Source organism: Caretta caretta, chromosome 7 (assembly GCF_965140235.1).
Source record: "Caretta caretta isolate rCarCar2 chromosome 7, rCarCar1.hap1, whole genome shotgun sequence".
NCBI lineage: Eukaryota > Metazoa > Chordata > Testudines > Cheloniidae > Caretta > Caretta caretta.
In genome coordinates, this window is record NC_134212.1 from 126674615 (window position 1) to 126701047 (window position 26433).

The 26433-nt window shown below is 49.2% G+C and overlaps 1 protein-coding gene across 4 annotated transcripts in view; it reads right to left on the reverse strand.

Moving 5' to 3' along the window:
• Positions 1 to 23095, reverse strand: part of DNMBP (dynamin binding protein) — an 83971-nt gene extending 60876 nt beyond the window's left edge. For all 4 annotated transcript variants that reach the window (XM_075131148.1, XM_075131145.1, XM_075131144.1 and 1 more), the window contains exon 1: positions 23014 to 23095. The gene's annotated coding sequence lies outside the window, so the exon portion shown is untranslated. The remainder of the gene's footprint in view (positions 1 to 23013) is intronic.
• Between the last annotated feature and the right edge of the window lie 3338 nt (positions 23096 to 26433).

The window sequence follows — 26433 nt, forward strand, 5'->3', positions numbered from 1 at the left end:
TACAAGAGGTCAGGCTAGGTCCAGTGTTTCTCAATCTTTTTGATACCAGTGACCGGCTTGCTGCCTTCCTAACCTGTGTCAGGGAGATCTCTGGGACCGGCGCCAGTCCACAGACCGGTCATTGAGAAACACTGGACTAGATGATCTAGTGGTCCCTTCCGGCCTTAAATTCTCTGACTCTAGTTCCTGGCTCTGCCACCAACTCTCTGTCAGGCTTTGGGTAGGTCCCTTCCACTCGCTGTGCCTCAGGTCCCCATCTGTAAAATGCAGATAACAACTCCTCTCCCTACCTCACCAGGGGGAAGAGGCACAGATGTGAGCCATATAAATGCCCAGATAGATGGACCACTGCTCTGATACAGTATGGCAATTCCTCTGTTGCTATGTATCAAACAATGTCAGTAATAATAGAACACAGTATCCATGTGTGATGGGGTGTACCCTGGAGAGGAAGGGGTTTGGGAACCGTGTTTCAATGCACCTGCAAAGCTTGGATTGGCTGAGGAGCTCAGTAGCAGGCAGACAGTGCAGGTGAGCTGACCTGCACTCTGAACTCCTGGGAAGAAATTCCACAGGAGCTCTTGCTGTCTGAGGCCTGGCAATAGCAGAACAACAGAAAACGCAGCAATGGCTGAAGTGTTAAATGTCTTTTTTGTTTCAGCTTTCACCAAAAAGGTCAGCAGAGACTGGATGACTAACACAGTGAACATCAGTGCCAATGGGGCAGGATCTGAGTCTAAAATAGGGAAAGAACAAGTTAAGAATTGCTTAGACAGGTTAGATGTCTTCAAGTCAGCAGGGCCTGATGAAACGCATCCTACAATATTTAAGGAACCGGCTGAAGAGATCTCTCAGCCATTAGTGATTATCTCAGAGAAATTCATGGAGGACGGGAGAGATCTCAGAGGTCTGGAAAAGGGAAAACATAGTGCCTATCTGTAAAAAGGGGAGTAAGGACAACCCAGGGAATTACGATCCAGTTAGCTCAACTTCAGTACACGGAAAGATAATGGAGCAAATAATCAAACAATCAATTTGTAAGGACCTAGAAGTCTTGTGGATGGGGGGACGCAACAGATGTGATATATCTCGACTTTAGTAGGGCTTTTGATACGGTCTCAAATGACCTTCTCATAAGCAAACTGGGTAAATATAGAATAGAAGAACTTCCTATAAGGTGGGTGCACAAGTGGTTGGAAAAACACACTCAGAGAGTAACTAGTTATCAACAGGTTTCAGAGTAGCAGCTGTGTTAGTCTGTATTTGCAAAAAGAAAAGGAGTAGTTGTGGCACCTTAGAGACTAACCAATCTATTTGAGCATAAGCTTTCGTGAGCTACAGCTCACTTCATCAGATGCATTCAGTGTAAAATACAAACTAACGAGAGTGATCACTTAAGGTGAGTTATTACCAGCAGGAGAGCGGGGGGGGGGGGGGGGGGGCGCAACGACGACCTTTTGTAGTGATAATCAAGGTGGGCCATTTCCAGCAGTTGACAAGAACATCTGAGGAACAGTGGGGGGTGGAGAGGGAAAATAAACATGGGGAAATAGTTTTACTTTGTGTAATGACCCATCCACTCCCAGACTCTATTCAAGCCTAAGTTAATTGTACCTAGTTTGCAAATTGGTTGAGGGGCTGTCTGTAGGCAAGGACTGGCCTGTCTCCCAAGATCTGTGAGAGTGATGGGTCGTCCTTCAGGATAGGTTGTAGATCCTTGATGATGCGTTGGAGAGGTTTTAGTCGGGGGCTGAAGGTGATGGCTAGAGGCGTTCTGTTATTTTCTTTGTTGGGCCTGTCCTGTAGTAGGTGACTTCTGGGAACTCTTCTGGCTCTGTCAATCTGTTTCTTCACTTCACCAGGTGGGTATTGTAGTTGTAAGAATGCTTGATAGAGATCTTGTAGGTGTTTGTCTCTGTCTGAGGGGTTGGAGCGGTTGTATCATAGAGCTTGGCTGTAGACAATGGATCATGTGGTGTGGTCTGGGTGAAAGCTGGAGGCATGTAGGTAGGAATAGCTATCAGTAGGTTTCCAGTATAGGGTGGTGGTTATGTGACCATCGCTTATTAGCACCATAGTGTCCAGGAAGTGGATCTCTTGTGTGGACTGGTCCAGGCTGAGGTTGATGATGGGATGGAAATTGTTGAAATCATGGTGGAATTCCTCAAGGGCTTCTTTTCCATGGGTCCAGATGATGAAGATGTCATAAATATAGTGCTAAGTAGAGTAGGGGCATTAGGGGACAAGAGCTGAGGAAGCGTTGTTCTAAGTCAGCCATAAAAATGTTGGCATACTGTAGGGCCATGCGGGTACCCATAGCAGTGCCGCTGATTTGAAGGTATATATTGTCCACCAATGTGAAACAGTTATGGGTGAGGACAAAGTCACAAAGTTCAGCCATCAGGTTTGCTGTGACATTATCGGGGATACTGTTCCTGACGGCCTGTAGTCCATCTTTGTGTGAAATGTTATCAATAGTTCACAGTCAAGCTAGAAGAGAATATCAAGTGGGGTCCGGCAAGGAACTATCCTCAGGCCGGTTCTATTCAATATCTTCATAAATATTTTGTATAATGGAATAGAGAGTACACTTATATAGTTTGTGGACAATACCAAGCTGGGAGGGGTTACAAGTACTTTGGAGGACAGAATTAGAATTACAAATACAAAATGGGAAATGACTGCCTAGGAAGGAGTACTGCAGAAAAGGATCTGGGAGTTATAGCAGATTGCAAACTGAATATGATTCAACAATGTAATGCTGTTGCAAAAAAGAAACCAGCATTCTGGGATGTACTAGCAGGAGTGTAGTACACTAGATACCACAAGTAATTTTTTTGCTCTGCTCAGCACTGATAAGGTTTCAACTGGAGTACTGTGTCCAGTTCTGAGCACCACACTTCAGGAAAAAGAAAAGGAGTACTTGTGGCACCTTAGAGACTAACCAATTTATTTGAGCATGAGCTTTCGTGAGCTACAGCTCACTTCATCGGATGCATACCGTGGAAACTGCAGCAGACTTTATATATACACAGAGAATATGAAACAATACCTCCTCCCACCCCACTGTCCTGCTGGTAATAGCTTATCTAAAGTGATCATCAGGTGGGCCATTTCCAGCACAAATCCAGGTTTTCTCACCCTCCACCCCCCCACACAAATTCACTCTCCTGCTGGTGCTAGCCCATCCAAAGTGACAACTCTTTACATAATCAAGTCGGGCTATTTCCTGCATAAATCCAGGTTTTCTCACATCCCCCCCACCCCCATACACACACAAACTCACTCTCCTGCTGGTAATAGCTCATCTAAACTGACCACTCTCCAAGTTTAAATCCAAGTTAAACCAGAACATCGGGGGGGGGGGGATAGGAAAAAACAAGAGGAAACAGGCTACCTTGCATAATGACTTAGCCACTCCCAGTCTCTATTTAAGCCTAAATTAATAGTATCCAATTTGCAAATGAATTCCAATTCAGCAGTTTCTCGCTGGAGTCTGGATTTGAAGTTTTTTTGTTTTAAGATAGCGACCTTCATGTCTGTGATTGCGTGACCAGAGAGATTGAAGTGTTCTCCGACTGGTTTATGAATGTTATAATTCTTGACATCTGATTTGTGTCCATTTATTCTTTTACGTAGAGACTGTCCAGTTTGACCAATGTACATGGCAGAGGGGCATTGCTGGCACATGATGGCATAGATCACATTGGTGGATGTGCAGGTGAACGAGCCTCTGATAGTGTGGCTGATGTTATTCGGCCCTGTGATGGTGTCCCCTGAATAGATATGTGGGCACAATTGGCAACGGGCTTTGTTGCAAGGATAAGTTCCTGGGTTAGTGGTTCTGTTGTGTGGTATGTGGTTGTTGGTGAGTATTTGCTTCAGGTTGCGGGGCTGTCTGTAGGCAAGGACTGGCCTGTCTCCCAAGACTTGTGAGAGTGTTGGGTCATCCTTTAGGATAGGTTGTAGATCCTTAATAATGCGTTGGAGGGGTTTTAGTTGGGGGCTGAAGGTGACCGCTAGTGGCGTTCTGTTATTTTCTTTGTTAGGCCTGTCCTGTAGTAGGTAACTTCTGTCGAATCCTATTTTCGACGTCTCCGACTCAAGGAATATTTCCAAAATACCTCTGAACAACATACTAATCCACAGAGGTCTCCCTACCAACACTACAGAAAGAGGGATTCTAGATGGACTCCTCCTGAAGGTCGAAACAGCAGACTGGACTTCTACATAGAGTGCTTCCACCGACGTGCACGGGCTGAAATTGTGGAAAAGCAGCATCACTTGCCCCATAACCTCAGCCATGCGGAACGCAATGCCATCCACAGCCTCAGAAACAACTCTGACATCATAATCAAAAAGGCTGACAAAGGAGGTGCTGTTGTCATCATGAATAGGTCGGAATATGAACAAGAGGCTGCTCGGCAGCTCTCCAACACGAGTTTCTACAAGCCATTACCCTATGATCCCACTGAGAGTTACCAAAAGCAACTACAGCATTTGCTCAAGAAACTTCCTGAAAAAGCACAAGATCAAATCCGCACAGACACACCCCTGGAACCCCGACCTGGGATATTCTATCTACTACCCAAGATCCATAAACCTGGAAATCCTGGGTGCCCCATCATCTCAGGCATTGGCACCCTGACAGCAGGATTGTCTGGCTATGTAGACTCCCTCCTCAGGCCCTACGCTACCAGCACTCCCAGCTACCTTCGAGACACCACTGACTTAGAATCATAGAATCATAGAATATAAGGGTTGGAAGGGACCCCAGAAGGTCATCTAGTCCAACCCCCTGCTCAAAGCAGGACCAATTCCCAGTTAAATCAAATCCTGAGGAAACTTCCTGAGGAAACTTCAATCCATCGGTGATCTTCCTGATAACACCATCCTGGCTACTATGGATGTAGAAGCCCTCTACACCAACATTCCACACAAAGATGGACTACAAGCCGTCAAGAACACTATCCCCGATAATGTCACGGCTAACCTGGTGGCTGAACTTTGTGACTTTGTCCTTACTCATAACTATTTCACATTTGGGGACAATGTATACCTTCAGATCAGCGGCACTGCTATGGGTACCCGCATGGCCCCACAGTATGCCAACATTTTTATGGCTGATTTAGAACAACGCTTCCTCAGCTCTCGTCCCCTAAAGCCCCTACTCTACTTGCGCTATATTGATGACATCTTCATCATCTGGACCCATGGAAAAGAAGCCCTTGAGGAATTCCACCATGATTTCAACAATTTCCATCCCACCACCAACCTCAGCCTGGTCCAGTCCACACAAGAGATCCACTTCCTGGACACTACAGTGCTAATAAACAATGGCCACATAAACACCACCCTATACCAGAAACCTACTGACCGCTATTCCTACCTGCATGCCTCCAGCTTTCACCCTGACCACACCACACGATCCATCGTCTACAGCCAAGCTCTGCGATACAACCGCATTTGCTCCAACCCCTCAGACAGAGACAAACACCTACAAGAACTCTGTCAAGCTTTCTTACAACTACAATACCCACCTGCAGAAGTAAAGAAACAGATTGATAGAGCCAGAAGAGTTCCCAGAAGTTACCTACTACAGGACAGGCCTAACAAAGAAAATAACAGAACGCCACTAGCGGTCACCTTCAGCCCCCAACTAAAACCCCTCCAACGCATTATTAAGGATCTACAACCTATCCTAAAGGATGACCCAACACTCTCACAAGTCTTGGGAGACAGGCCAGTCCTTGCCTACAGACAGCCCCGCAACCTGAAGCAAATACTCACCAACAACCACATACCACACAACAGAACCACTAACCCAGGAACTTATCCTTGCAACAAAGCCCGTTGCCAATTGTGCCCACATATCTATTCAGGGGACACCATCACAGGGCCGAATAACATCAGCCACACTATCAGAGGCTCGTTCACCTGCACATCCACCAATGTGATCTATGCCATCATGTGCCAGCAATGCCCCTCTGCCATGTACATTGGTCAAACTGGACAGTCTCTACGTAAAAGAATAAATGGACACAAATCAGATGTCAAGAATTATAACATTCATAAACCAGTCGGAGAACACTTCAATCTCTCTGGTCACGCAATCACAGACATGAAGGTCGCTATCTTAAAACAAAAAAACTTCAAATCCAGACTCCAGCGAGAAACTGCTGAATTGGAATTCATTTGCAAATTGGATACTATTAATTTAGGCTTAAATAGAGACTGGGAGTGGCTAAGTCATTATGCAAGGTAGCCTGTTTCCTCTTGTTTTTTCCTATCCCCCCCCCCCCCCGATGTTCTGGTTTAACTTGGATTTAAACTTGGAGAGTGGTCAGTTTAGATGAGCTATTACCAGCAGGAGAGTGAGTTTGTGTGTGTATGGGGGTGGGGGGGATGTGAGAAAACCTGGATTTATGCAGGAAATAGCCCGACTTGATTATGTAAAGAGTTGTCACTTTGGATGGGCTAGCACCAGCAGGAGAGTGAATTTGTGTGGGGGGTGGAGGGTGAGAAAACCTGGATTTGTGCTGGAAATGGCCCACCTGATGATCACTTTAGATAAGCTATTACCAGCAGGACAGTGGGGTGGGAGGAGGTATTGTTTCATATTCTCTGTGTATATATAAAGTCTGCTGCAGTTTCCACGGTATGCATCTGATGAAGTGAGCTGTAGCTCACGAAAGCTCATGCTCAAATAAATTGGTTAGTCTCTAAGGTGCCACAAGTATTCCTTTTCTTTTTGCGAATATAGACTAACACGGCTGTTACTCTGAAACACTTCAGGAAAGATGTGGACAAATTGAAAAAAGTCCAGAGGGGAGAATAAAAATGATTACAGTTCTAGGAATCATGTCCTACAAGGAAAAATTGAAAAAACAGCATTTGTTTAGTTTGGAGAAGAGAAGACTGAAGGAGTGTGATAAATTATTCTCCTTAACCACTGAGGATAGGACAAAAAGTAATGGGACTTAATTTGCAGTAAGGGAGATTTAGGTTGAACATTTGAAAAAACTTCCTGTCAGGGTAGTTAAGCACTGGAACAAATTACCTAGGGAGGTTGTGGAATCTCTGTCATTGGAAGCTTTTAAGAACAGGTTAGACAAGCACCTGTCACTAATGGTCTCTAGATAATATTGATCCAGGGGACTGGATCATATGATCTACTGAGGTTCCTTCCAGTCCCACATTTCTATGATAGTGACCTGACCAAGCCTACAAAGAAGGGACCTGTGACTCTTTGAAGGTCAGAGACTTGATTTGTGTGTTTAGATATTTATTTTACCCTGTGGAAAGAGAGGGGAGTGGTAGGAAGTGATCCAAGAAGGCAGCCACATAGCCACCTAGGGTGCAGGACTCAGCTGGGCTCTGGATTGGAGCTTAGTGTAGAGGATGGTCCGGGCTCCCCTACCAACCCCTCAAGAGGGATAACTATGGAAGTTTATCCCTTGGGGGAACCTAGATGGGGAAAGACTATGAAGATACAAGGGTCCAGGACCATGAGACCCCCAACCCAAGGGGGAAGCCCTGAATACCTTGCTTAATCCTAAAGACCTCCCCATTACTGGACTCTGCTACCCCAAAAGGAGTGGACTTGAAAATGTGACCTGTCTGGAGGGCTGAGTCACTGAAAGGACAGACCACCACGCGGCAGAGCTGTGCTATGAAAGGGGAATGCCTGGAAGAAAGTCAACTTGCACTCCTCTGCTCAACCTCCAAGTGGCACTGGGGGCGAGTGTTGCTCTGCACATCATGTCTGATCCACTAACATGTATTTATTCAAACAAGATCTTTAAAGAGAGCACCCACAATTGAAGGAAGCATGAAACAACTGCCAAAGCTGCCAATAAAATCCCAGCCATCTCATGTCTCTCTCAGCTGTGTGAGGAAAGAGGGGTGTTCTCACCCAGCTGCTGAGGAACCCAAAAAAATGGTTAAAGTAACAGCTCCTTGGGAAGAGCAAGGCCAGAATTTCAGGGGAATGGTAAAATGTGACAAACTAATAATGTGAGGAGTCTAAGGGAGCTGGGGGGGAAGTCCATATTTTCAATTAAGTGACAATTTGGTCTCACCACAGTTCAAACTCTCATCTGCTAACAATTTTCTTTTGGGTTACAGGAGCCATTGAATGGGGGAGTGGTGAGCCCAAAAACTGCTCCCAGGATTTCTGGAGAATCTGAGCAAAGATTGTGAACATCACTAGGCAGCACCAAGCCCTTCCTGCTCTTATTCCCATTTACATCAGATATCTCACTGGGGCTTCCAGAAGTAATGCTATTTCTTTGCACACAAAGGTTTGCAGCATTGCAAACTACACCCTTGCAAGCACCATGAAACTTCAGGTCTCAGCATTTGAGAAAAGCTGTCCCTTTTCTGGAATGCGCTGGGACTCTTCCCTGAACACAGGAGTGTTTGTTGTGTCTTTCTCTGTGGGCTCAGTCAATGTGCTGATCTGTTTGAAGGGAGCAAACCAACCTGTGAAGTTTACTTGTTCCCGGGGTGAAAGTAACTTAAAGGACTTAGGGTTCTACCGGAAGAGGCGGGGCCTTTACATCCCCAGGGCCTTTAAATCAAGATTTAAAGGGGCTGGGACTATGGCAGCAGCAGCTGGGAGCCCCAGGCCCTTTAAATCACCCTGGAGCTGCCAGCTGCAGAGGCGGCTGGGAGCCCCGGGGCTCAGAGGCAATTTAAAGGGCCCGGGGCTCCAGCTGCCACTACCGCAGCGGAGCCCCAGGCCCTTTGAATAACCATCGGAGCCCCAGGGACTCCCGGCTGCCCCTGCTACCCCGGGGCCCCAGGCTCTGGCGGAGCTTTAAAGGGCCCAGGGCTCTGCTGCAGTAGTGGCAGCTGGGAGCCCCTGGCCCTTTAAATCACTGCTGGAGCCCCCGGCTGCCACTACCCTGGGGCTCCAGCAGCAGGGCTCGGCTGTCGATTTAAAGGGCTCCGGAGGGTAGCAGCAGTGGGAGCCCCGGGGGACCCTTTAAATCGCCACCCAAGCCCCCTGCTGGAGCCCCGGGGTAGCAGTGGCAGCTGGGGGGCTCGGACAGTGATTTAAAGGGCCCGGGGCTCTGGCCGCCGTTACTGCCCTGGGACCTTTAAATAGCCACCAGAGCCCCGACACCGGCTACCCCAGGGCTCCGGCAGGCTCCAGGGACAATTTAAAGGACACGCGGCGGTAGCTGCGGCAGGAGCCACCCAGGCCGCTTCCCCAGGGCTCTGGCAGCAGGGCTCTGGCGACAATTTAAAGGGCTTGGGGCTCCAGCCACTGCTGGGATCCCCAGGCCCTTTAAATTGCCACCTGGGGAAGCCGATCTGCCCTGCTGTGGCGCACAGGCTCTTGCCAGTAGGCCGCACCGGAGCGACCCGGCTTACTTTCATCTCTGTTTCTTCCATTACAAGACTCAGATGTATTATTAATTTTTCCAGGACCTTGGCCTTGTCTCGCCCCAGGAGTGCCTGCTTGCTGAGCACCTGCTGCAAACTCACATCTAGAAGAACTGGACCTCAAGAGGTCATCTAGTACAGTCCCCTGCACTCAAGGCAGGACTAAGTATTATCTAGACCATCCCTGACAGGTGTTTGTCTAACCTGCTCTTAAATATCCCCAATGATGGAGATTCCACCACCTCCCTAGGCAATTTATTCCAGTGCTTAACCACCTTGACAGTTAGGAAGTTTTTCCTAATGTCCAACCTAAATCGTCCTTGCTGCAATTTAAGCCCATTGCTTCTTGTTCTATCCTCAGAGGTTAACAAGAACAATTTTTCTCCCTCCTCCTTATAACCTTTTATGTACTTGAAAACTGTTATGTCCCCCCTCAGTGTTCTCCTCTCCAGACTAAACAAACCCATTTTTTTCAATCTTCCCTCATAGGTCATGTTTTCTAGACCTTTAATAATTTTTGTTGCTCTTCTCTGGACTTTCTCCAATCTGTCCACATCTTTCCAAAAACATGGCGCCCAAACTGGACACAATACTCAAACTGAGGCCTAATCAGCACGGTGTAGAGGAGAAGAATTACTTTTTGTGTCTTGCTTACAATACTCCTGCTAATACATCTCAAAATGATGCTTGCTTTTTTTGCAACAGCATTATACTGTTGACTCATATTTAGCTTGTGATCCACTATGACCCCCAGATCTCTTTCCGCAGTACTCCTTCCTAGGCAGTTATTTCCCATTTTGTATGTGTGCAACTGATTGTTCCTTCCTAAGTGGAATACTTGGCATTTGTCCTTATTGAATTTCATCCTATTTACCTCAGACCATTTCTCCAGTTTGTCCAGATCATTTTGAATTTTAATCATATCCTCCAATGCTCTTGCAACCCCTCCCAGCTTGGTATCATCCACAAGCTTTATAAATGTACTCTCTATGCCATTATCTAAATCACTGATGAAGATACTGAACAGAACCAGACCCAGAACCAATCCCTGCGGGACCCCACTAGTTATGCCCTTCCAGCATCACTGTGAACCACTGATAACTACTCTCTGGGAACGATTTTCCAACCAGTCATGCACACACCTTATAGTAGCTCCATCTAGGTTGCATTTTCGTAGTTTGTTTATGAGAAGGTCATGCGAGACAGTATCAGAAGCTTTACTAAAGTCAAGGTATACCACATCTACTGCTTCCCCCCATCCACAGGGCTTGTTACCCTGTCAAAGAAAGCTATCAGGTTAGTTTGACATGATTTGTTCTTGACAAATCCATGCTCACTATTATTTATCACCTTATTATCTTCTAGGCATTTCCAAATTGATTGCTTAATTATTTGCTCCATTATCTTTCCGGGTACAAAAGTTAAGCTGACTGGTCTGTAATTCCCCGGTTTGCCTTATTTTCCCTTTTATAGATGGGCACTATATTTGCCCTTTTCCAGTCTTCTGGAACCTCTCCCATCTTCCATGACTTTTCAAAGATAATTGCTAAGGGCTCAGATATCTCCTCAGTCAGCTCCTTGAGTATTCTAGGATGCAGTTCATCAGGCCCTAGTGATTTAAAGACATCTAACTTATCTAAGTAATTTTTGACTTGTTCTTTCCCTATTTTAGACTCTGATCCTACCTCATTTTCACTGGCACTCATTATTTTAGACATCCAATTGCCACCAACCTTCTTGGTCAAAACCAAAACAAATAAGTCATTAAACACCTCTGCCATTTCCACATTTCCTGTTATTGTCTTTCCTCCCTCGTTGAGTAACAGGCCTCCTCTGTCCTTGGTCTTCCTCTTGCTTCTAATGTATTTGTAGAATGTTTTCTTCTTTCCTTTTATGTCCCTAGCTAGTTTGATCTTGTTTTGTGCCTTGGCTTTTCTAATTTTGTCCCTACATACTTGTGTTATTTGTTTATATTCATCCTTTGTAATTTGACCAAGTTTCCACTTTTTGTAAGACTCTTTTTTGAGTTTTAGACCATTCAAGATCTCCTGGTTAAGCCAGGGTGGTCTCTTGCCATACTTCCTGTCTTTCCTACGCAGTGGGATAGTTTGCTCTTGTGTCCTTTATAATGTCTCTCTGGAAAACTGCCAACTGTGCTCACTTGTTTTTCCCCTTAGACTTGATTCCCATGGGATTTTACCTACCAAGTCCCTGAGTTTGCTAAAGTCTGCCTTCTTGAAATCCATTGTCTTTATTGTGCTGTTCTCCGTCCTACCATTTCCACTTAGCCAGTCAGTCCCCAGCCCGTAGCAGGGCATGGGATTCTTCCGTCCTAAGTGCAGGGCTCTGCACTTGTCCTTGTTGAACCTCATCAGATTTCTTTTGGCCCAATCCTCCAATTTATCTAGGTCACTCTGGACCCTATCCCTACCCTCCAGCATATCTACCTCTCCCCCCAGCTTAGTGTCATCCGCGAACTTGGTGAGAGTGCAATCCATCCCATCATCCAGATCATTAATGAAGATGTTACAGAATCTAAACCTCTGGATTTAAAGGTGAAAACAAAACTCCCCCAAGCTTCCGCCCAAGAGCCTCCTCTTTGTGCCCGACACAGCAGCAGGAAAAGCAAATTCTAGGGAGAGCTGCACTCCGCCTGATATCTGCAATGAGTCACTATCCCTGACTTCTGGCCAAGCACTATTTCCCTCTCACCTCAGAACTGGGTAATCCCTTCAAGGCAGTGCAGGAGAGGAAGGGAAGGCCCAGGACTGAACAAACATGGAGACTTCACCCTAGCAGAGGTCAGGGCTGAAACAGAGCACAAAATTCCTGACTCAGCTCAGCAGCAGCAAGATACCCCTCCCAGGCAGGTTTGGGGCCCCCTGTACGAATATGAGGAGAAAGCTAGGCAATTACCTGACCCTGTCAAGGCACTCCTCACCCCCACTCCCGGAACCGGAGCAGGTGACACATGTCAATACCTAACTGCATCTCAGTTCCTAGATTAGCAACTTCCCCAGAGCCCTACTGAAGAAATCCCAGCTCCATGCTGCAGCACGCTGAGGAATCTGCAGCCTGGCAGAGCCAGACCGGTATCCTACAACAAATCCGTCTGTCCTTTCAGCGAGACCAGCCAGTGCAGGATAAGAAAGTAGAGACTTGAAGCAAAGCACAGCAGCTTTTAACCTGGTTACAATGTTGTTTGGTGCCATCTGTCCAGACTGGACCAAACCAGGTTATACAGCGGAAAGGGGTAGTGGAGACTTTGTCACGTTTCTGCCGCACAGTGACTCATAGATTTCAGATCCATTTCCCACATCCCTCAGCCTCTCTCTTTGCATCTGAAATGAGGCCAGACAAGAAATTTTCATTAATGGATTCACCATTTTTGGGGAAAGGCAAGGGAGAAGATGAGTGTTAGACCCTTACTCAAAGAAGCCACCACTCAGAGGGAGGGTGACCTGAAAGAGGATGATGAAATGAGTTTGTGCCCTTTTTAGCCTCTTTAGGATGGATGTAGATAAAATTAATGGAGTTTTTTGTACATTGGAAATATGGGTTTTGTTTACCCTGTTTTTGCTGGAAGACTAACACACTCACAGACACATGGGGCCACAGTACTTAAGAGACAAGGCAGCTAAGAGACAAATTGGAGGATTGGGCCAAAAGAAATCTGATGAGGTTCAATAAGGATAAGTGCAGGGTCCTGCACTTAGGACGGAAGAACCCAATGCACAGCTACAGACTAGGGACCGAATGGCTAGGCAGCAGTTCTGCGGAAAAGGACCTAGGGGTGACAGTGGACGAGAAGCTGGATATGAGTCAGCAGTGTGCCCTTGTTGCCAAGAAGGCCAATGGCATTTTGGGATGTATAGGTAGGGGCATAGCGAGCAGATCGAGGGACGTGATCGTTCCCCTCTATTCGACATTGGTGAGGCCTCACCTGGAGTACTGTGTCCAGTTTTGGGCCCCACACTACAAGAAGGATGTGGATAAATTGGAGAGAGTCCAGCGAAGGGCAACAAAAATGATTAGGGGACTGGAACACATGACTTATGAGGAGAGGCTGAGGGAGCTGGGATTGTTTACCCTGCAGAAGAGAAGAATGAGGGGGGATTTGATAGCTGCTTTCAACTACCTGAAAGGGGGTTCCAAAGAGGATGGCTCTAGACTGTTCTCAATGGTAGCAGATGACAGAACGAGGAGTAATGGTCTCAAGTTGCAGTGGGGGAGGTTTAGATTGGATATTAGGAAAAACTTTTTCACTAAGAGGGTGGTGAAACACTGGAATGCGTTACCTAGGGAGGTGGTAGAATCTCCTTCCTTAGAGGTTTTTAAGGTCAGGCTTGACAAAGCCCTGGCTGGGATGATTTAACTGGGAATTGGTCCTGCTTCGAGCAGGGGGTTGGACTAGATGACCTTCTGGGGTCCCTTCCAACCCTGATATTCTATGATTCTATGATAGGGTATTAGAGCCCCTGCAATATGAATTACAGTTGCAAGAGCATTTCTAATTCTAATTGCTTGACTTTTCATTTAGATTTTGGATGGAGTCCATTGGGAAGCAGCATGGTCCAGCGGATGGGGCACTGGAATGAGAGTCAAGAAAACTGGCTTCTATTTCTAGCTCTGCTATGTGATCTGGGACATTTCCAATCCTTTGTCAGCGTTGTCTATTGAGACTGTCATCTCTTTGGGGCAAGGATTGTCTCTTACTCAGTTTGTAAGCTCCTAGCTCACTGGGGGCCTGCTTTTGGCTGGGCTGCTAGGTGGTACTGGAATACAAGTAATTATAGCAAAAAGCTTTTATAATTTTGCCCAAATACATTTTCAAGTGACACAATCACTGGAAATGTAGGAAACAACTAGTTAAGGCAACATTAACTTCCAAGCCAAGCATAAGGCAGCAAGTGTACTCACACACATCATCTTCATTACAAAGTCCCTTCACAGAGCCGCCCACAGCGTACACATCCCAGTCACACGCTGAACTCTGAGCTCCACACAATGAGGTCACACAGCCATGCTGCCCACACCAGTTCTCCACCCCTCTTGCTCAGCCAGACTCACTAGTTTCATGCCCCGCCACATCTCCCCACTCCCTTAACCCCTGCCAAAGTTTTAAACAACTTCGTTTTACCAATGTCCATTTTTATTAATATTTAACTATTAAAAATAAACGTTAAGTCCAGTGAATGGAGGATCACAGAGGCATGTGGGGAGAGCAGCTGTAGCCAGGAACTAGGGAAGTCATGTCCACGCACAGAAGTAGCTAACAGGCCTGGGCAGTTCCTCTGGCTTTTCTTTGGTGATATTCATTCAGTTATAACAAACAGAACTGTGCTGCCCACAGCAAATCTTGATGGTTTGTATAACAATCACTTTCTGTTACTTCCCTCCCCTGGCTTTGGTCTATCTCTAAACTTTGAGCTTCTCAGGGCAGGGACTCTCCTTCCTTCTTGAATATCTGGAAAGCACATGGCACATCGGGGTGCTCTCACAAAAAAATACCTGTACCTAACAGGGAATAACACCTTGTAGGTTAAACATAATTGCACAGTTTAAACAGTGGCCTCTCTCAGAGACATGTGAGGGAGAAAGACACATACATGAAAATTTGCAATTTGTGGGGACCCTGGTATTTTAATTGGGGGTGGTGAATTGAGGCTGTTGGGGAAAAATCTTAGAGAAAGGTAGTTCTAAGTGCTTCCTCTGCAAGAGTGAGCAAATATTTTACCATAACAATATTATAGAAAGTCCAACTATCCCCGAAGAGCATGTGCTAGATCTGGAGACTCAATTCAATCATTAACATGTGAGAGATACAGAGGGATCTCAGCCAAACTTCAGAGAGAAATCTTCACCCACCCTTTGCTACAGAGCTGTGACCGACACTTCCACAAAATAAACTACCCCCAGCTGCCCTTCAGCAGGATGGTTAATACTACTTGTTTCAACAGGAACCTGCAAAGGAAAAAAACTGAGCTTGTGCCATTTCTTCCCTTTTATGATAGACGTAGGATCCCGAAAAGGTTCTGTAAAAATAAATACAATAAAATTCTGCTTGTTTTTCCAGTACTTAAGTACTGTCAAGGCTGGAGGATTCTGTGGTGACAGGGTAGCTTGCATACATGATGACCTCACAAAACAACACAGAAAACCTGTGCTGAAAGAGAAGATTTCTAGTCTAGGGGTTTTTTGTTGTTTTTGTTAGTTTTATTAGCACAAAGAGCTCAACAAAATACCTCTGAGGCCTCCCACTGATCCTCCAACAAAGCCATATTTCTTTATAGTCATAATATTTTTCAGGTTAAAAAAAGCTGGAAACCAATAAATGAGAATAAAACCCCTTTGGGCTGCCCTCTCCGTCACACAAGAGTCCAAGCCCAATCCTTTCAAATCCCTTTGCAGGCCATCTGTAATTAAACTGCAAACAGGCTCCTTTTGTAAACTATTTCAGAAGCAGGTTTATAGAAGAGATTTGAATTTGGTGACAAAAAGATCTTGGAAGGTTACAAGGCGCACTGGAGACAAAAACTGAGACAACTGCAGCTGCTGTCATAGGCAGAACACGGGGTGTGGGAAGCAGACACCAGCCAGCTCAGAGATGTAGGCAGTTTCTGCACTCAAAGTGCAGACGAGAAGTTGAAATGTGACACACAGCACAATGGGAAGCAGGGAAGTGAGTAAGGAGGAGTAGATGGGGTGAGATTGTGCCGTATGGTACAAAGTAACTGTATTTGGGAAAGTTGTGTAGGGCAGACACTCTCTCTCCTATCTTTGTCAGAGGTAAAGACAGAGACTGTAACAGAAGCCAAGGAGAGAGAGGCAGTGGCAAGTGGGGGGCAGAAGAGTGGTTCTTTTCAGCAGAAATTTGAAAGCCATGGAAACATGGCAAACCTCACATGACAGACATAAGTCACTTTGCTTAATGAATGACTGGAAGGCACAAAGATGCTACAGAGATGAGGACAGGATAGGAACTAGAACTAGAACTAGAAAAGAGTAGAGCGAGGCAGCTCTACCTGTCAGGAGCCGCAGAGGAGAAGGTGCTTGCACAAGGAGAGGCTAGAGCATGTGAAGGATAACGCATCAGCTTTGGCATCACTCTGTCAGACATCCTGCAGCAGGGAGAGGAGGTGCAGGAGGTGCCTGCTTCCATTGCTCTGATTGCAGATGTCATAAGGCACCCCCTCAGGAGCTGATCAAGGTGGCACCTTTTGCCGCTCAGCTCAGATCATCTATAAAGTAAGCTGCCTCTGTCCCTCACTATGCCTGAACCCAGGCTTTTCTAAAAAACAAAGGAGATTTAGTAGAATGAGAACATTAGCCAAGATACACCCATGGGGTGAAGCCTGCACCTGGTCTCTCAACTGGAGGGGGTCTGCCCATCTGTCCCCCGCTCCTCAACACCAACAAGGCCTCAGCGCCCCAGTAGGATGCACACAGCACCAACCCTACCTTTGAACTCTGAGGCCTCAGGCTTAGTGTTTCTGCTTGGTAGAGAGGGCAGGCCCAAATTACTGACAAGCAAAATAACATTGTTCAATGTTTGTATCACAGCAGCACCCAGAGGCCCCAGCATCTGCCTCTGGGTTTATACAGTTAGGAGCTGCTGTGCTGCCCTCCTGTCTCTCCCTGGAGTTATTTTCTCTCATAAGCTATTAGGTCAATACCAAGTGCCACAAAATACAGGTCCCTCCTGCTGGTTTACCCCAGAACAGCCCCCTGGCCATTGGAACTCAGATCACATGGGTATGTCCACACAGCCCTGTAGCTCATGAAAGCTTATGCTCAAATAAATTGGTTAGTCTCTAAGGTGTCACAAGTCCTCCTTTTCTTAGGGCACTAAAAACAGCTGTACAGACTGAGCCCACCCCCTTTCTTAGGCTACATTTGCACAGCTAGCCTGAGCCTGGCTCCACGCTTGCTGCCAGTCGCTGTGTGGACATGTCCCCAGAGGATCGAAATCCCTAGGCCAGATGGCCCTCTGTCAAGGGTGCTCTATACAGGAATTATAAAGGCAGTGCTCTGCAGCATTAATGGCTTTACCTGACAGCTGGGCCACATGCCCATAGTGTTTACAAGGCAGCGTTTATGCTGCAGAAGGAGTAACAGTGACAATACTGCCTAAAGCAGCAGTCCCAGGCTTGGACATTGCTCAACCCAGTCTCCTTAAATGTGGGCACAACTGAGGTCATTTATACATGTATGTCTCTGGGCAGCAAATTGTGGGCGCAGAGAGGCCAGGTTTTAAAATCAGGCCTATATCGTTAGCCCTACAAATGGAGTGTTCCTCTCGGTGTCCTGCCTGTTCGACAGCTTTACTACTTCTGACACCGTCACCACATCGACGATGTTCCCCAGACCATCAGAATTTACTCTGCCAGACCTACCAGTAGCACGGGCAGATCTGGCACAGTGCATCATTAAATCAGAGCTTCCATGTACCTGTAATCCCAATTCCAGTCTTCCTAACAAACTAAGGTGGGTATTAACTGTGCAGTTAGCATGCCAGGCCCTCTGGGAGCAGTAGCCATGAGACACTTGGAGGGTGACATCCTGGCCCCACTAAAATCAATGGGAATTTTGCCATTAATTTCAACAGAGCCAGGATTTCACCCACAAACTGCAGCTGTGTGACTCACACCGTCATACTAAACCCTCAAGCATAATCTCTGCATGCCTCAGCTTCACCCACCTTTGCTGCTGGACCCATATCACAGATGTAATAGTGATTACATAAGAGCTCAGTAATAGCGATCACAGTGTAATTAAATGTAACATCCTTGTATGGAAGGATAACACCAAAACCCACACCACGGTAACATTTCACTTTAAAAAGGGGAACTACACAAAACTGAGGAGGCTTGTTAGATAGAAATTAAAAAGAGCTGTGACATGGGTTAAATGCCAGCAAGCATGGGGACTATTTAAAAACATCATAACAGAGGCTCAGACTAAATGTATACCCCAAATCAGAAAAACAATGAGAGGACCAAAAGAACACCACCATGGCTAGAAAGCAGAACAATGGAGGCTGTCAACAGCAAAAAGGCATCCTTTAAAATTTGGAAGTCAAATCCTAGTGAGTATAATAGGAAGGTGCACAAACTCTGGCGGGTTAAGTGTAAAAGTGTAATAAGGCAGGCAAAGAAAGAATTTGAGAAGCAACATGGTAAAGTTGCAAAAATTAACAGTAAGAATTTTTTAAGTACATGAGAAGCAGGAAGTCTGTCAAACAGACATTAGGGCAACTAGACCAAGATGCTAAAGGATCACTCAAGGAAGACAAGGTCATTGCAGAGAAGCCAAATGAATTCTTTGCATTGGTCTTCACGGCAGAGGATGTGGAGAAGATACATACATCAGAGCTATTCTTTTTGGGTGACAGATCTGAAGTACTGTTCCAAACTGATACATCAACAGAAGATGTTTTAGAACAAATTGATAAATTAAACACTAATATATCACCAGGACCAGATGGTAGTCACCCAAGAGTTCTGAAGGAACTCAAATATGAAATTGCAGATGTAACCTATCACTGAAACAAGTCGTTGTACCAGATAACTGGAAGGTAACTAACGTAACACTGATTTTTTTTTTAAAAGGGCTCCAGAGGCGACCCTGGCAATTACAGGATGCAAACCTAACTTTAGACCCAGGCAAATTGGTAGAAACTACAGTACAGTACAGAATTATCAACATATAGATCGGGGAGGGCAAACTACAGATGCAGCCTGTCAGGGCTTTCAATCCAGCCCGCGAATTACAAATTAAAGAATTACAAAGGGATCTCACAAAACTGGGTGACTGAGCAACAAAATGATAGATGAAATACCACATTGATAAGTGCAAAGTAATGCACATTGGAAAAATGAATACCTACTACACATATATAATGATGGGGTCTAAATTAGCTGTTACCACTCAAGTAAGAGTCTTGGAGTCACTGTGGATAGTTCTCTGAAAACTTCAGCTCAATGAGCAGCAGCAGTCAAAAAGGTTAACAGAAGGTTGGGAACTATTAAGAAAGGTATATGTGGAAGAAAACGTAAAGTCAAATGAAGTAAAAACCTTAAATGAACCAAACTGTACCACAGAATCTCTATTGTTAACTCCTGGAAACGTGCTGGAAATGGCCCACCTTGATTATCACTTCAAAAGGTTTTCTCTCCCCCCACCCCACTCTCCTGCTGGTAATAGCTCATCTTAAGTGATCACTCTCCTTACAATGTGTATTTTTTCATGGTCTGTGTGTATATAAATCTCCTCACTGTATTTTCCACTTTATGCATCGGACGAAGTGAGCTGTAGCTCACGAAAGCTTATGCTCAAATAAACTGGTTAGTCTCTAAGGTGCCACAAGTTCTCTTTTTCTTTTTGCGAATACAGACTAACACAGCTGCTACTCTGAAACCAGTCTCTATGGATAGTAATTCCAGGCTTGAATAATAAGAACAAACAAGTAAGGATATACTACCGACCACCTGGCCAGGATGGTGTTCAGGGAGATTAGAGAGGCTATAAAAATAAAAAACTCAGTAATAATGGGGGATTTCAACTATCCCCATATTGACTGGGTACATGTCACCTCAGGTAGGGATGCAGAGATAAATGATTGCTTCTTGGAGGCAGGCAGCTAGTCCTGGAATCCATAAGAGGAGAGGCAATTCTTGATTTAGTCCTAAACGGAGCACAGGATCTGGTCCAAGAGGTGAATAGAGCTGAACTGCTTGGTAATAGTGACCATAATATAATTAAATTTAACATCCCAGTGGTGGGAAAAACACCATAGCAGCCCACCACAGTAGCATTTAATTTCAGAAAGGAGAACTACAGAAAAATGAGAATATTAGTAAAACAGAAATTGAAAGGTACAGCGCCAAAAGCGAAATCCCTGCAAGCTGCATGGGAACTTTTTAAAGACACCATAATAAAGGCTCGATTTAAATGTATACCCCAAATTAAAAAACATAGTAAGAGAACCAAAAAAGTGCCACCATGGCTAAACAACAAAGTAAAAGAAGCAATGAAAGGCAAAAAAGGCATCCTTTAAAAAGTGGAAGTTAAATCCTAGTGAGGAAAATAGAAAGGAGCATAAACTCTAGCAAATGAAATATAAAAATTTAATTAGGAAGGCCAAAAAAGAACATGAAGAACAGGTAGCCAAAGACTCAGAAAATAATAGCAAAAAAACATTTAAGCACATCAGAAACAGGAAGCCTGCTAAACAACCAGGAGGGCGGTCGAGATGCTAAAGGAACACTCAAGGACAAAAAGGCGATAGTGGAGAAACTAAATGAATTCTTTGCATCGGTCTTCATGGCTGAGAATGTGAGGGAGATTCCCAAACCTGAGCCTTTCTTTTTAGGTGACAAATCTGAGCAACTGTCCCAGATTCAGGTGCCTTTAGAGGAGGTTTTTGAACAAACTGATAAACAGTAATAAGTCATCAGGACCAGATGGCATTCACCAGAGAATTCTGAAGGAACTCAGATGTGAAATTGCAGAACTACTAACTGTGGTATAAAGAAAAGGAGGACTTGTGGCACCTTAGAGACTAACCAATTTATTTGAGCATAAGCTTTCGTGAGCTACAGCTCACCTCATCGGATGCATTCCGATGAAGTGAGCTGTAGCTCACGAAAGCTTATGCTCAAATAAATTGGTTAGTCTCTAAGGTGCCACAAGTCCTCCCGTTCTTTTTGCGGACACAGACTAACACGGCTGCTACTCTGATAACTGTGGTATGTAACCTATCATTTAAATCTGCTTCTGTGCCAGATGACTGGCGGATAGCTAATGTGACGCCAATATTTAAAAAGGGCTCCAGTGATAATCCTGGCAATTACAGGCCGGTAAGCCTAACTTCAGTACTGAGCAAACTGGTTGAAACTGTAGTGAAGAACAGAATTGTTTGACACATACATGAACACCATATGTTGGGGAAGAGTCAACATGGGTTTTGTAAAGGGAAATCATGCCTCACCAATCTATTAGATTCTTTGAGGGGGTCAACAAGCATGTGGACAAGGGGGATCCAGTGGATATAGTGTACTTAGATTTTTAGAAAGACTTTGACAAGGTCCCTCACCAAAGGCTCTTAAGCAAAGTAAGCAAACATGGGATAAGAAGGAAGGTCCTCTGAGGGATCACTGACTGGTTAAAAGATAGGAAACAAAGGGTAAGAATAAATGGTCAGTTTTCAGAAAGGAGAGAGGTAAATAGTGGTGACCCCCAGGGGTCTGTACTGGGACCAGTACTGTTCAACATATTCATAAATGACCTGGAAAAAGGGATAAACAGTGAGATAGTATAATTTGCAGATGATACAAAACTACTCAAGATAGTTAAGTCCAAAGCAGACTGGGAAGAGTTACAAAGGGATCTCAAAAACTGGGTGACCTGGCAACAAAATAGCAAATGAAATTCAGTGTTGATAAATGCAAAGTAATGCATGTGGAAAAACATAATCCCAAGTATACAAATAAAATGATGGGGTCTAAATTAGCTGTTACCACTCAAGAAAGAGATGTTGGAGTCACTGTGGATAGTTCTCTGAAAACATCCACTCACTGTGCAGCAGCCGCCAAAAAAGGGAACAGAATGCAGGGAATCATTAAGAAAGGGATAGATAATGAGACAGAAAATATCATGTTGCCTCTATATAAATCCATGGTATGCCCACACCTTGAATACTGCATGAAGATCTGGTCACACCGATCTCAAAAAAAAGAATTGGAAAAGCCTCTGTTTTGGGGTTCAGGGGGCAAGGGGGTCTGGGCAGGAGGTGGTGGGAGGGATGAGGGGGTCAGCAGGAATGGGGCACAATGGGGGGCCATGAGGGGGATTCAGGAGGCCAGGGGTCGGGGCAGGGGGCGGTGGGAGGGATAAGGGGGTTGGCGGGAATGGGGTGCAATGGGGGGCCATGGGGGGTTCAGGGGGTCGGGGCAGGGAGGGGTCGGCGGGAGTGGGGCGCAATGGGGGGTCAGGGGGGTTCAGGGGGTCGGGGCAGGGAGGGGTCGGCAGGAGTGGGGCGCAATGGAGGGGCCAGGTGGGGTTCAGGGGGTCGGGGCAGGGAGGGGTCGGCGGGAGTGGGGGGCCAGGGGGGTTCAGGGGGTCGGGGCAGGGAGGGGTCAGCGGGAGTGGGGCGCAATGGGGGGCCAGGGGGGGTTCAGGGGGTCAGGGCAGGGAGGGGTTGGCGGGAGTGGGGGGCAATAGGGGGCCAAGGGGGGTTCAGGGGGTCGGGGCAGGAAGGGGTCAGAGGGAGTGGGGGGCAATAGGGGGCCAAGGGGGATTCAGGGGGTCAGGGCAGGGAGGGGTCGGCGGGAGTGGGGCGCAATGGGGGGCTGGAGAGGGTTCAGGGGGCAGGGAGGGGTCGGCGGGAGTGGGGCGCAATGGGGGGCTGGGGGCGTTCAGGGGGCCGGAGGGGTCGGCGGGGGTGGGGAGCCAGGGGGGGTTCAGGGGGTCGGGGCAGGGAGGGGTCGGCGGGAGTGGGGCGCCAGGGGGGTCTCGGGGGGCTCGCCCCGCGGGAGCGGCTGAGGGCCCGAGGCCCCGGAGGCCCATCTCGCCCGGCGGGAAGCGGCTCCCGGCCCCGGCCCCGGCCCCGGCTCCTACCTGCTCCCGCGCGGCCGCTCCAGCCCCTACGCGTCCTGCCGCCGCCGCCGCCGCCCCGGCCCGGCCCGGAGCCCCGGCCCCGGCCCCGCCCCCGCCCGGCCGAGTCCCCGCCCCGCCCGGGCACCGAGACTCGGAGCGGCGCCGCTCGGAGCCGGGGGGGTCGGGCCGGGCCGGGCCCTTCTAGCCGCCCACGCCCGGCCCGGCGGCCCCCGCGACTCCGGGCCCGACCGGGGAAGGACACGGGGACAGGGACCAACCCGCCGGGACAGGGCCCCCCACGGGGACAGGGACCAACCCGCCGGGACAGGGCCCCCCACGGGGACAGGGACCCCCCCCACTGAGACAGGGACCCCCCCACGGGGACAGGGACCCCCCCACTGAGACAGGGACCAACCCGCCGGGACAGGGCCCCCCACGGGGACAGGGACCAACCCGCCGGGACAGGGCCCCCCACGGGGACAGGGACCCCCCCACTGAGACAGGGCCCCCCACGGGGACAGGGACCCCCACAGGGACAGGAACCCCCCCACTGAGACAGGGCCCCCCACGGGGACAGGGACCCCCCCACTGAGACAGGGCCCCCCCCACTGAGACAGGGCCCCCCCACGGGGACAGGGACCCCCACAGGGACAGGAACCAACCCGCCGGGACAGGGCCCCCCACGGGGACAGGGACCCCCCACTGAGACAGGGCCCCCCACGGGGACAGGGACCAACCCGCCGGGACAGGGACCCCCCACTGAGACAGGGCCCCCCACGCGGACAGGGACCCCCCCCCACTGAGACAGGGACCCCCACGGGGACAGGGACCCCCCCCCACTGAGACAGGGACCCCTCCACTGAGACAGGGACCCCCACGGGGACAGGGACCCCCACAGGGACAGGAACCAACCCGCCGGGACAGGGCCCCCCACGGGGACAGGGACCCCCCCACGGGTACAGGGACCAACCCGCCGGGACAGGGCCCCCCACGGGGACAGGGACCCCCCGACGGGGACAGGGACCAACCCGCCGGGACAGGGCCCCCCACGGGGACAGGGACCCCTCCACTGAGACAGGGACCCCCCCACGGGGACAGGGACCCACCCACTGAGACAGGGACCCCCCCACGGGGACAGGGCCCACCACGGGGACAGGGACCAACCCGCCGGGACAGGGCCCCCCACGGGGACAGGGACCCCCCACTGAGACAGGGCCCCCCACTGAGACAGGGCCCCCCACGGGGACAGGGACCCCCCCCCACTGAGACAGGGACCCCTCCACTGAGACAGGGCCCCCCACGGGGACAGGGACCCCCACAGGGACAGGAACCAACCCGCCGGGACAGGGCCCCCCACGGGGACAGGGACCCCCCCCCCACTGAGACAGGGACCCCCCCCCCCACTGAGACAGGGACCCCCCCACGGGGACAGGGCCCCCCCACTGAGACAGGGCCCACCACGGGGACAGGGACCCCTCCACTGAGACAGGGACCCCTCCACTGAGACAGGGACCCCCACGGGGACAGGGACCCCCCCACTGAGACAGGGACCCCCACGGGGAAAGGGACCACCCACTGAGACAGGGACCCCCCCCACTGAGACAGGGACCAACCCGCTGGGACAGGGCCCCCAACGGGGACAGGGACCCCCCCACTGAGACAGGGCCCCCCTTGGGGACAGGGACCCCCCTCACTGAGACAGGGACCCCCATGGGGACAGGGACCAACCCGCCGGGACAGGGACCCGCCACAGGGACAGGGCCCCCCCACGGGGACACAGACAAACCCACCGGGACATGGACACCCCATGGGAACATGGACACCCCACAGGGACATAGACCAACCCGCCGGGACAGGGACCCCCCCACAGGAACAGGGACCCGCCACGGGGACAGGGACCAACCCGCCGGGACAGGGACCCCCCACGGGGGCAGGGACACCCCACGGAGACAGGGCCCCCCACAGGAACACAGACAAACCCGCTGGGACAGGGACCCCCCACGGGGACAGGGACATCCCGCCGCATGGATGTAGGACACCCCTGCACAGTCCCAGAGCCAGAGACACAAGAAACTTCCCCATTCCCCCAGAAACGGGATACCCCACCAGGACACTGACATAGGACCCCACACAGACCCAGGGACACGGATATAGGACCCCAGACACAGACCCAGGGACACCCTACCGGGGGGGGGAACACACTGACATAGACCCTGCATAGACACAGCCCCCACACAGACCCAGGGACATGGACAATGGACATCCCACACAGACACAGGGACACAGATGCTGCACACAGCACAGGGACATTTCACAGAGACAAAGGGACCCTGACGCAAACCCCTCTGTGGAGATGGCACAGACCTGGTGACATCCCTCATGGACATGGGGACACGCTACAGGGACACTGACAAATCCCCCAGGCTTGGACACAGGACAACCTGCACAGACACAGAGACATGGGACACCTCACATGGATATGGGGACACCCCTCAGAGGGACATGGGACACCCTGTGGGGACACTGACAATCCCATCTGTGGGCACAGGACACCCTGCACAGCACGGGGGACGTGGACACAGGACATTCCACACAGACACAGACCCCCTGCACAGATATGGTGACACCCCATGGGACACAGGGCATCACACACAGACATGGGGACATGGATACAGGTCAGCCCGCTTAGACGCAAGGACACAGGATACCCCATGGGGACCTAGGACACCCCCTGGGGAAACAGGGACATTGACACAGCCCCCCTGCATGGGCACAGGAAACCCTGAATGGGCACAGGGATATGGATGCAGGACATCCCACATCGACATGAGGACACAGAGACACTGGACACCCTGCAGGGACACAGACACTGACTAACCCCCGGTGCGTGGACATAGGCTGCCCTGTACGGACACAGGGACATCCCACATGGACCCGGGGACACGGATATGGGAACACCCCTACACAGGGACACCCTGCATAGTCATGGGGACATGGGTACCCCCCATGGGCATGGAGACACAGACACGGGACACTCCACATGCAGCATGGGACACCCCACGTGGACATGGGGACACGTGGCATAGGACATCCAGCATGGGGACATGGACATGGGACACCCCACATGGACACGGGGATGCTGACAAGGGGACACCCTGCACGGACACAAAGAAGTGGACACAACCCCTTATATTCTATGATTCTATGATTCTCCCCTCCCCCATGGATACAGGGACACCCCTCACGGACATGGACACAGGACAGCCTGCCTGGACACAGGACATTCTGCACAGATACAGGGACATGGACCCAGACATAGGGACACCTCACAGAGTCACACCACTCACAGACATGGGTGCACAGCCCATTACATAGCCATGGGACACAGTGACGCCCTACACAGGACAGAGGCGCATGACATGCAGCCCCCTGCATGGGGAT